The following is a 12,360-nucleotide window of genomic DNA, read 5'->3' on the forward strand; positions in this document are numbered from 1 at the left end:
GGCACCGTGGGAGGGCGGAGACGAACACAGCAAAGGGGGTGGCGACGAGCAAACTGGCGCGGCGCACTGTTGGGTTGGCTGGGTCATGCCTGTGCTCACTGCGGCGAGCTCCGTTGTTGGCGAGCGCCAGCGAGGAGTTAAGGGCGGCGGGACGGTGATTGTGGCGCGGTTTGGCAAGGTGGGGCAGTCGGGGAAGCCAGCACGCGTTGAACAGAGCACGCGGCGGCATCCAGAGCGAGTCGACTAGCACATTGGCATCCTGCACACGCGTGGTCACCATGCGAACTTTGGCATAGAGCCACGGCTTGCCATAAATTATTGTCTGGCGTGTAGTCCTTAGTGGTTTGGGTCGTTCCAATGCTTTGAGTCAAGCCCAGGGGCTGTAGGTGCGTGGTTTACTTCATGGTAAGTTTCTGGTCAGTAACTTGTGGAGTTAACTGTGAGTGATCCAGTAAGAGTTGAAGGCTGAGCTTTGGGGTTTAGCAATCACTTAGGAGGGTAATGATGCTCAAGAAAAATCAGCCTCATTGGATCAAGGAAAATGGTACTTGCTGTAGAAACTGGCTTTACTTACCAGAACAGAAACGATTTTCTGTAGCAAAAATATTCCAAAAAGTGATACAATATTTTTGCTCAGGAAGGTGCCCTAGGGTTCTAAGAATATTTGGGAATTTTCTTAGATTTTTGTGGGCAAAGAAAATGGGGGTTGCTTTGGAGCATATGTTGCTGAGTAGGGTTTTAGAAGAGAAAATGAATATTTTTCATTCCAGAAAAATATTCCTATGATTATTTTGGGATTAATCAGAGAAGAAATGATGGCTTGGGGGAGAGGTGGGCCACTTGGGTGAAAATCATGGGTATGCCCAAGGGTTTAAGTCCAACTGAAACGATTCAAAAACCCAGATTCAAATAAAAGGCAATCAAAAATCAGAAAAAGAAGAGGGGGCAAAAACCAGGCTATCACACAACTATAGTGCTCCACATCCCCATAAACCTTGGGGTTTGCGATATAATCAGCAACGTAGCTCTCACCCTCCGAGTCTTGGGATGACATATTTTTAGATCTATTAGAAAACAGCAAGAAAAGAAAACAGAAGATTTCTCTGTGATATGGTGGGCAATAGGTTCGGGGGGTATATAAAGATTTTTTATCTTGGGAAATAAGCAAACGAGAGAAAAATGGAGTCCGGAAGGTACCCGAGGTGGGCACAACCCACCTGGGCACGCTTGGCAAGCCAGGCGCGCCCTGGTGTCTTGTGCCCACCAGGGTTACCTTCGTGTTTGTTTCTTAATTTCCTCATTTTTAATGTATTCCAAAACTAACATAAAATATTTTTGCGGGTTTTTCAGAGGCCATTTAATTACCGTATCACGTACCTCCTCTTTTTTCACAATTCTGAAGTGTTCCGGAAGGTTTCTTTTATGTTTTCTTCCGGTGTCATAGTTTGGATAATATTGATTTCAACATTAATGGGCGTACTTGAGATATAATGTTTTATTCTTTGCCCATTGACAACCTTCGGGTTAGTACCTTCAGCATTGTTTATGTTGATAGCTCCTGATCGATAAACCCCTCGATAACATAAGGTCCTTCCCATTTGGAGAGAAGTTTACCTGCAAAGAATCTGGAACGGGAGTTGTACAAAAGAACATATTCTCCAACTTTGAACTCACGCTTTTGGATTCTTTTATCATGCCATCTTTTTCATAGGCTTGGGTTCTCCTTTCATCTAGTGAGCTAATATCAAATAACCTCTTTTCACCGGCAAGTTTGAAATCATAGTTGAGTTCTTTGATTGCCCAATATGCTTTATGTTCCAACTCAAGAGGCAAATGACAAGCTTTTCCATAAACCATTTTATAAGGAGACATACCCATAGGATTTTTATACGTTGTTTTGTAAGGCCAAAGTGCATCATCTAATTTCTTAGACCAATTCTTTCGGGATCTATTGACAGTTTTTTTAAATTAATTTTATTTCTCTATTTCTAAGTTTAACTTTACCACTAGACTGAGGATGATAGGGTGATGCAATTCTATGGTCAGCAGCATACTTAGCAAGCATTCTACGAAAACCACCATGAATAAAGTGTGAACCACCATCAGTCATTAAATATCTAGGGATTCCAAACCGTGGGAAAATGACTTCCTGAAGCATTTTAATAGAGGTGTTGTGATCAGCACTACTAGTTGGAATAGCTTCTACCTACTTAGTAACATAATCAACAGCAACCAAAATATGTGTATACCCATTTGAGGAAGGAAAAGGTCCCATGTAATCAAAACCCCAAACATCAAATGGTTCAATAGCAAGTAAATAATTCATAGCCATTTCCTGACGCTTACCAATATTACCAATTCTTTGACATTCATCACATGATAAAAACAAACTTACGGGCATCCTTGAAGAGAATAGGACAATAAAAACCAGATTGCAATACCTTGGGAGCAGTTCTGTCTCCCGCATGATGCCCTCCGTAGGCTTCAGAGTGACATTTCCATAGGATTTGTTCCTATTCATGCTCAGGTACACAACGTCTAATAATACCATCTACTCCTTCTTTATAAAGATGTGGGTCATCTAAAAGTAATGTCTTAAATCATAGAAGAATTTTTTTCTTTTGTTGGTAGGTGAAGCTAGGTGGTATATATTTAGCAACAATGTAGTTAGCATAGTAAGCATACCAAGGAGTGTTATGAGAGACATTTATTGTAGCTAATTACTAATCAGGAAAACTATCATTAATAGGTTGTGCGTCATCTAGAATATTTTCTAGCCTAGACAAGTTATCAGCTACGGGGTTCTCAACTCCTATTCTATCAGTGATATGTAAGTCAAATTCTTGTAGCAAGAGAACCCACCTAATGAGTCTAGGTTTAGCATCTTTCTTTTCCATAAGATATTTAATAGCAGCATGATCAGTGTGAACAATCACTTTAGAATCGAGAATGTAAGATCTGAATTTATCACAAGCAAACACAACTACTAAGAATTCTTTTTCAGTAGTAGCATAATTTCTTTGGGCATTGTCTAGAGTTTTACCAGCATAGTGAATGACATTTAATTTCTTATCAACTGTTTGTCCTAAAACAACACCAAGAGCATAATCACTAGCATCACACATAATTTCAAAAGCCAAGTTCCAATTAGGTGGTTGAACAATAGGTGCAGAAATTAAGGCTTTCTTAAGTGTTTCTAAGGCTTCTACACAATTATCATCAAAACAAATGGAACATCCTTTTGTAAAAGATTTGTAAGAGGCCTAGAAATTTTAGAGAAGTCTTTAATAAACCTCCTATAGAAACCAGCATGACCGAGGAAACTACGAATACCTTTGATATCTTTTGGACATGGCATTTTCTCAATTGCATCAACTTTAGCTTTATACACCTCAATACCTTGTTCAGAAATTTTATGTCCCAAAACAATACCTTTATTAACCATAAAGTGGCACTTCTCCCAATTCAAGACAATATTAGTTTTCTCGCATCTCTGCAAAACTCGATAAAGGTGGCTTAAGCAATCATCAAAAGAAGTTTCGTAAACAGAAAAATTATCCATGAAAACCTCAACAATCTTTTCACAAAAATCAGAGAATATAGCAGTCATACATGTTTGAAAGGTAGCAGGTGCATTGCATAAACCAAAAGGCACATGTCTATAAGCATATGTTCCAAAAGGGCAAGTAAAGGTGGTTTTCTCTTGATCGGTTGTGAAACAGGTATTTGAGAAAAAACAAATATCCATCGAGAAAACAAAAGTGTGTGTGCTTACATAGCCTTTCTAAAATTTGATCAATAAAAGGCAGAGGGTAATGATCTTTTCTAGTTGGTTTATTTAATTTTCTAAAATCAATTACCATTCTATAACCAGTGACAATTCTTTGTGGAATAAGTTCATTTTTATCATTAGGAACAACAGTAATACCTCCCTTCTTAGGGACGCAATGAACAGGACTTACCCATGTACTATCAGCTATGGGATAAATTATACCTGCTTGCAGAAGCTTGAGTATTTCAGTTCTTACCACTTCTTTCATTTTAGGATTTATACGTCGTTGGTGATCAACAACGGGTTTAGCATTAGGCTCCATATTAATTTTGTGCTGATAGAGAGTTGGACTAATGCCCTTAAGATCATCAAGAGTATATCCAATAGCAGCTCGGTGCTTCTTTAGAATTTTTAGTAATCCTTCTTCTTCATGTTCTGAAAGGTTAGCACTAATAAAACAACATATATCTTTTTCTCATCAAGATAAGCATATTTCAAAGTGTTAGGCAATTGTTTTAATTCAAGCACAGGATCACCTTTAGGTGGAGGAGGACCTCCTAGAGTTTCAATAGGCAAATTGTGTTTAAGCAGAGGTCGTTGTTCAAAGAAATTTTTATCTATCTCATATGTTTCATGCATATGCATATCATTTTCATGGCCTAGCAAATATTGTTCTAAAGGATCAGTAGGAGGCACGGAAATAGAAGCAAGACCAATTATTTCATCCTTACTAGGAAATTCTTTCTTATGATGCTTTCTACTAAACTCAAAAAAGTTAAACTCACGAGACTCATCACCAAAACTAACACATACAGTTTGTTTCTCACAATCTATTTTAGCATTAAGGGTGTTTAAGAAAGGTCTACCGAAGATAATGGGACAAAAGTCATCTTGTGGGGAACCAAGAACCAGAAACTTAGTAGGATATTTTCTTTTCCCACACAAGACTTCAAAATCTCTCACAATCCCAAGTGGTGTGATGGTGTCTCTATTAGCAAGCTTAATAGTAACATCTATGTCTTCAATTTCAGCAGGTGATATATCATTCATAATTTCTTGATATAAGGTAAAAGGAATAGCACTCACACTAGCCGTGATCTCCTATTTTGACTGAGACAACAGGCATGCCAACAACAGGTCTATGTTTATCCTTTTCATCTGGTTTGGCAATTCTAGTAGCTTCATCACAGAAGTAAATAACATGCCCATCTATATTTTGTACCAAGAGATCTTTAACCATAGCAATGTTAGGTTCTACTTTGGTTTGTTGAGCAGGTTTAGGTGCTCTAATATAGCTTTTATTGCCCACAGTTGAGGCTTTAGCATGTTCCTTTATCCTAACAGGGAAAGGTGGTTTTTTTATGTAAGCAGTAGGACAACTGGGTCAACATTATAAATGATAGTTTCATCTTTAACCACAACCGGTTCTTTAATTTTTGTTTAATAGGTGGGTGATATTTAAACTGCTTCTCCTTAGGGAGATCAACATGAGTAGCAAATGATTCACAAAATGAGGCTACTATCTCAGAGTCATGTCCATATTTAGTGCTAAACTTGTGAAAAGCATCGGTATTCATAAAAGATTTAACACAATCATACTTAAGCTTAATACCTGACTCTTTACCTTCATCGAGTTCCCAATCTTCAGAGTTCCATTTAATTCTTTCTAAAAGATCCCACCAGAATTCAATAGTCTTCTTCATAAAAGAACCAATACAAGAAGTATCAAGCATGGTTTGATCATCATGAGAAAGCCGAGCATAAAATTTTTGAATGATAATTTCTCTTGAGAGCTCATGATTGGGGCATGAATATAACATTGACTTAAGACTCCCCCAAGCTAAGCGATACTTTCTCGTTCACAAGGCCAAAAATTATATATATAATTCCGATCACGATGAACTAGATGCATAGGATATAACTTTTGGTGAAATTCCTATTTCAATCGATTCCAAATCCAAGATCCAATATCATCGCATAGCCTATACCCTACCAATGCTTTTCCATTCAAAGATAAAGGGAAATCTTCTTCTTAGCTTCATCTCCGGGTAAATCTGCAAGCTTAAATAATCCACAAATTTCACCAACATATATCAAGTGCATATCAGGATGCTCGGTTCCATCTCCTGCATAAGGATTAGCTAGCAGATGATCTATCATACCCGAAGGAATTTCATAACAAATATTTTCAGTAGGTGCAGTAGGTTGAGGGGCAACTAATTTTGGTTCCATCCGAGGTGAAGATACCCCGAACAAACCCCTCAAAGGATTGTTCTCCATAGTAACAAGTGACAATAAATTTCAGCATGTAGTAATAATTTTTCCTTACCGATTTCCACTTACCAAGAGCGCTTCACTCCCCGGCAGTGGCGCCAGAAAAGAGCCTTGATGACCCACAAGTATAGGGATCAATCGTAGTCCTTTCGATAAGTAAGAGTGTCGAACCCAACGAGGAGGAGAAGGGAATGACAAGTAGTTTTCGGCAAGGTATTCTCTGCAAGCACTAAAATTATAAGTAACGAGTAGTTTGATAGCAAGATAATTTGTAACGAGCAAGTAACGATAATGGTGAAAAAAGTGCAGCAAGGTAGCCCAATCCTTTTGTGGAAAAGCATAGGCCAAAACGGTCTCTTATGATAAGAAAAGCGTTCTTGACGGTACACGGGAATTTCATCTAGTCACTTTCATCATGTTGGTTTGATTTGTGTTCGCTACTTTGATAATTTGATATGTGGGTGGACTGGTGCTTAGGTGTTTTTCTTACATGAACAAACCTCCTACTTATGATTAACCCCCTCGCAAGCATCCACAACTACGAGAAAAGTATTAAGATAAAATCTAACCATAGCATTAAACTTTTGGATCCAAATCAGTCCCTTACGAAGTAGCCCATAAACTAGGGTTTAAGCTTCTGTCACTCTTGCAACCCATCATCTAGTAACTACTCCACAATGCATTCCCTTATGCCCTAATAAGGTGAAGTGCCATGTAGTCGATGTTCACATGACACCACTAAGGGAATCACAACATGCATACCATCAAAATAGCGAACACATATCAAGTTCACATGATTACTTGTAACAAGATTTCTCCCGTGACCTCAGGAACAAACACTACAAAAAAATACACTTCCGTGATGATACGTGTCTGTCACAGTAGGTCACGTTTTCTGTCATGCATGTACATCCATGACAAATTTATGACAGAATCAAGATAGTCATACCTGTGCTGTCGTAGAAGTGTTCCATGACATTACCAAAATTATCATCATGGAAGTGTCCACTTCCATGACGATAAATCGCGCGTCATAGAAGTGCTTTAGTCAAGGGTGACCAACACGTGGCATCCACCGTAACGGAACGCCGTTAAGCTATCGGGTCTGGTTTGGATCCGATAACCCGTTAACAGCCCCGACCAATGGGGATTTTCCATGTGTAAAATCATCATTGGCTGGAGGAAACACGTGTCAGCTCCGTGTTGGCACAGGTGTCACTCATCCAATGGCCGAGATGCGCCTATGATATGTTAACACGTGGAGCGGCCAAAAGTGGCCCATAAAGTTTAAATGGGCCGGCCCAACTAAAGGCCCACAAGATTTTGCGGACCATAATGGGCTGGCCCAGCTAAAGGCCCACAAGATTTTGCGGGCCATGATGGGCCGGCCCAGGTAAAGGCCCACAAGATTTTTGCGGGCCATAATGGGCCGGCCTAGGTGAAGGCCCATAATATTTTTGTGGACCATAATGGGCCGGCCCAGCTAAAGGCCCACGAGATTTCGTCGACATTAATGGGCCGGCCCAGCTGTAGGCCCACAAGATTTTGAGGACCCTAGTAGGCCGGCCCTTTAACTGGCTGCCATGTTTTGGAACAAATGTCGGCCATATTTGATCTGGTCCATTAATGGTCTGCCATGTTTCGCTCCTAATAATGGCCCATATGAGATCCGGCCCGTTAAAAGCCTACCGCGTTCTGGGCCAAATTGCGGCCCAGATCAGGTCCGGCCCTTTAAGAGGCTTTGGGCTAAATTATGGCCCATATCTGATTCGGCCCGTCAACTGGACGCTACGCTTTTGGGCCCATTTGCTAAAGGCCCATTTAGTAATTCGGCCTGATATTAGTTTTGGCCTGTTAAGGGCCCGTTTAACATTTCGGCCCTATATTAATTTCGCATGTTAAAAGCCCGTCATATGGTTGGGCCTAACTACGGCCCGGTTTGCATCCGTCCTGCTTGCAGCCAATAATCTGATTGGGCCAAACAAGGACCGAGACAATTTTGGCCTGTTATAAGCCCATGATTTGATTGGCCACATTCATGGGACGGGGTCTATTTCGGCCTGCTGCCAGCCCGTGAGCTGTTCGGCACATTTCAGGCCCAACCTACTTTTCATCCTCCAAAACATGGCAGCCAGTTAAAGGGCCGGCACCATTAGTGGTGTCATCCCTGACGCCACTAGGGGTTGTGTAGTCAGGATCGGTGTCTTCCGCGGCGTCCTCATAACGGTGAGGTTCTTCCTCCATCTCCTGGGACAGCTCCCAGAATGCCTTGCCGCCCGAACCGCCGGCCTCATCGTTGTGGCCCATGTTTCGCTCTAAATAGGAAAAAAGTTTGGTCAAAAAGTTGGTTATTGTCAAGGAACAAGATCTCTAAGTTGACCAAATAACCTAATTCTTGAGGAATTCGCTTTTAGTGTGTTGTTGCTAAGGTCCAAGTCCCTTCCTAACCCCCTTCTTCTTGTCTCCTCTCACTATCTCTCTCACAGACATGGCAAGCAAGGGTGTGTGAGTGTGTGAAAAAAATACTAAACTAATCCAAGGGCTGAAAATTGACCATCTGTTTCAGATTGCAGTTTTCTTTCTTGGGGCTTTGGTGTGCGGTACAAAACTGAATTTTGGAAATCTACATAATGAACAAGCTAAGGGCTAAGCTTTCATCATTTAGGTTTTTATCGACACCGAGGCACCCTAAAAGCCAAGGTTTTATCATTTAGGTTTGACTCTTGGCTAACCAATCTCACCTCCTCCTCCTCCTCCTCTTCTTCTTCGTCGTCTTCCTCTGATTAAATGGATTTCCAGGATGTAGGTGGATTCATGTGTATATATACACCTACACTAACTACTAGCCAGCCAGTGTGTTTAGACTAGATCGGGGGGTATTGTCTTCTGTTGTGTCATTTTCATAGTTTCTTTGTGATCACAGTGGATGAGGAGCTTGATTGGTTACTTTAATGGCGGTCAGGGCCAGGTAGGGAGGTGGGCAGGCAGGACAGGAGCGAGGTCAACGGCTCGTGGATGGCTCACACACAGGCAAATAAACAAAGAGGATCCTACTTAATTAAGTACTAAGATACCCCGGCCCATGCATTAGTCGTAAGTACCCCATATGTCTTATTTTTAGCAAAGTCATGCTAAAATTCATGGAAAATTTCAGCATGACCTTTGCTGAAAATAGGACATATGGAGTACCCGAATTTGCCAGAACGGAAGTTAATCGACATTCCGGCAAACTCAAGGGCCTCTCGGGATACCTGCAAAATCATTATCCAATGAAGGAATTGCGCCGCACACTGCCAGGCCAAATTGAGGCCAAACAAAAAAGCACAGTAGACTGCGGAATCAAGATGATATTTCAGAAGAAGTATAAATGCTCACTGCACATCAACATCGCAAGTCATAACAGATAAACAACAACACTAAACTTCCCCAAGTTACAGGCTATACTGATCTTCATGGTGTAGATAAAGTAAAAAATGTATATCTAGCTAAACAACATACAAACTTAAGAAGAAGAAAATACTGAATAGCGGTCACATGCTTCAGCAAGTCCATGAAGGCAATTAATAACATTCGATACTACAAAATGGTCAAAGCAGCACACCATCTATGCTATCACATTACAATTGGGAAAAGGAGTGACAAAACATATATACCCTCAATGGCTTCCTTGGGAGTCTTGAAACCAAGGCCAACACTCTTCCAGAACATGTTGCCCTCCTTGCCAGGCTTATTATTCCCCTTTGTGGTCTTCTTTGAGCTATAATTGCAAATCAAGTCATGATCACCAATTCAGGACACACATTTTACCATCTTACTTATATAATGAAAAAACAACAGTTCCTCGTACCAGAGGAACACCTTAGGCTGCTTCAGGAAAGCCTTCTCAGTCTGCAAAAACCAGCAAAACTGTTTAGGATGAGGGTCAGAACAATAGGCAATGGGGATTAGAGGGTGACAGTGAGCAGAACATTAGCCTAACTTTCACAAGTTAATATAAAAAATCCATCTACTCCTAACTTTCAGATGGCAGATTTAGAACTCAATTACTCTGCTCAGGCAATACCCTTGGGTCTTGGTAATCTTCCAGGCTTAAAACCTGCAATAATGAAATCAAGATGAGGGTCAGAACATACAGCAATTGGCAATTGAAACAGCTTGCTCTCACTTAGACGAAGAGTAAAAACAAGAGTGTTTAGCCACCTCGGTCTTTTGATGTGTGGCTTCTGCTTTCCAGGCAATTATGCAAGACCAGTCTGCAAACTATAAATCTTTTAATTTTGGCACCTTTGTATTTTTCTTACATACATGCTTCTATTTTATCAGGTTAATCATCTGCTGCAAATTGCCCAGAAGTATCAAGCTGCTGCCAATGAAAGTGGGCCTGCTAGGGTATCGACCAATGATGCACAAGCCATTTGCAACATGTTAGTAAACCTAGCATGCATTACTACTTTATAATTCATTTGCTTCTTATAGTTCCTTTTGGCATTATAAATCAGAGACATAAGAGCTAGCTTTCTGTTATATTCTAATCAATGTGAGAAATTTTTTTGGTTGTTCTCAAAGGTTTGCGTCAGCATCACAACAACTAGCGAAAAATCTAGACCACCACAGCTTAAATGAACATGGGCTTTCTAAAAGATATGTTCGGTGCTTGCAGGTAATTAGAGTCCCCTTTGTAGTATTTATTTATCCATGTCTTCCCTCGATATTATCTGAAAATTACTTTGATCTTTTACTTAGTTATATTGGATGCTTCTTTCCCTTATATGATTTTGTCTACAGTGTGTTGATTGCTTCTGTGCTCTTCTCAGATAGCAGAGGTGGTGAATAACATGAAGGACTTGATTGATTTTAGCCACAAGAACAAGCTTGGCCCTATAGGTATGACCATGCACATTCACCAATCAGCATCATCTTAAGTGTTCACCTGGGTGCTGAATTATATTTTTGTAAAACAGTTGCTTCATGACCAATGATTTGTCTGTAGTTTGCATTAGACTGTAGAACTAGGCAGGAGACAGCAGCAGTAGCGACACGACGGGGCGGCGGCGGCGAGCTCCTACACCTAACCATAGGTCGCCGCCCCGTGGGGGCATGGGGATGAGCGGGGGAGAGAGGGAGGGAGGGAGAGAGACTAACCAGAGGTCGCGCGGGGAGGCTCGCGCCGCCGTCGAGGAGCGCGTCCGACGAGGCTATCCGCCGTCGAGGAGCGCGTCCGACGAGGCTATCCGCCGTCGAGGAGTCCGTCGAGGGGCAGCTCCGACGAGGCAGCCGCCGCCGGGAGCGAGAGAGAGATTTGGGGGCGGCGGCGGTCTGGTGGGGGTCGGGGGGCGTCGGGGGCGGTGGGGCGACGGGTAGCGAGGCGCCAGGGCGTTGGGGGCGGTGGTGGTCGGGTGCAGGCCGCGGGAGCGGCGGCGGCGCAGTACGGGTCGGGTCAGGGCGGGGCAGTGGGCGGATGAGAGATAGAAGAAAGGGGACTGGTGATTTTAGTGGGGGGAAGGGTTAGCAATGGCGCACCCCCGAGCGGTGCGCCATTAGATATTTTTTTTATAGCAATGGCGCATCCACACGCGGTGCGCCATTAGTAATCTTTTTTTTGTATAGCAATAGCGCTTCCCAGAGAGGTGCGCCATTAGTAATCTTTTTTTCTGGATAGCAATGGCGCACCCCAGAGAGGTGCGCCATTAGTAAGCTTTTTTTGTATAGCAATGGCGCTCGGGGGGGAGGGAGGGGGAACCGACCGAGGAGACAGGGGATGGTGCGGGGGGTCGTCGGCGGCGGTGGAGCGGGGAGGGTGCGGGGGGTCGGCGGTGCCAGTGGAGCAGGGGAGGGTGCGGGGGGTCGGCGGCGGCGGTGGAGCGGGCCCGGGGGATGGTGCGGGGGGTGCTCGGCGGCGGTGGAGCGGGCCGGGGAGGGTGCGGGGGGTCGGCGGCGGCGGTGGAGCGGGGGAAGGTGCGGTGGGTGCTCGGCGGCGGTGGAGGGGGGAAGGGTGCGGGGGGTCGGCGGCGGCGGCGGAGCGGGGGAGGGTGGGGGGTGCTCGGCGGCGGCGGAGCGGGGGAGGGTGGGGGGTGCTCGGCGGCGAGGGGGATCTGGCGAGGGCGGATAGCGATCGAGATGGAGGGGGATCGAGATCGAGTGTCCTCATGAATATTCAATACTTTTTGTGAGTTAGAAATTCAATACCATAATAAACATAAATAAATATTCATGAGGACACTAGAACGGAAGAAATATCTTTCAATATGTCGAAATACAATCGAGAAATGAAGGCTACAATTTAAATACAATCGATCTTAGCTAGCTATCTGTTC

This window comes from Aegilops tauschii, chromosome 1, assembly GCF_002575655.3.
Source record: "Aegilops tauschii subsp. strangulata cultivar AL8/78 chromosome 1, Aet v6.0, whole genome shotgun sequence".
NCBI classification, from domain to species: domain Eukaryota; kingdom Viridiplantae; phylum Streptophyta; class Magnoliopsida; order Poales; family Poaceae; genus Aegilops; species Aegilops tauschii.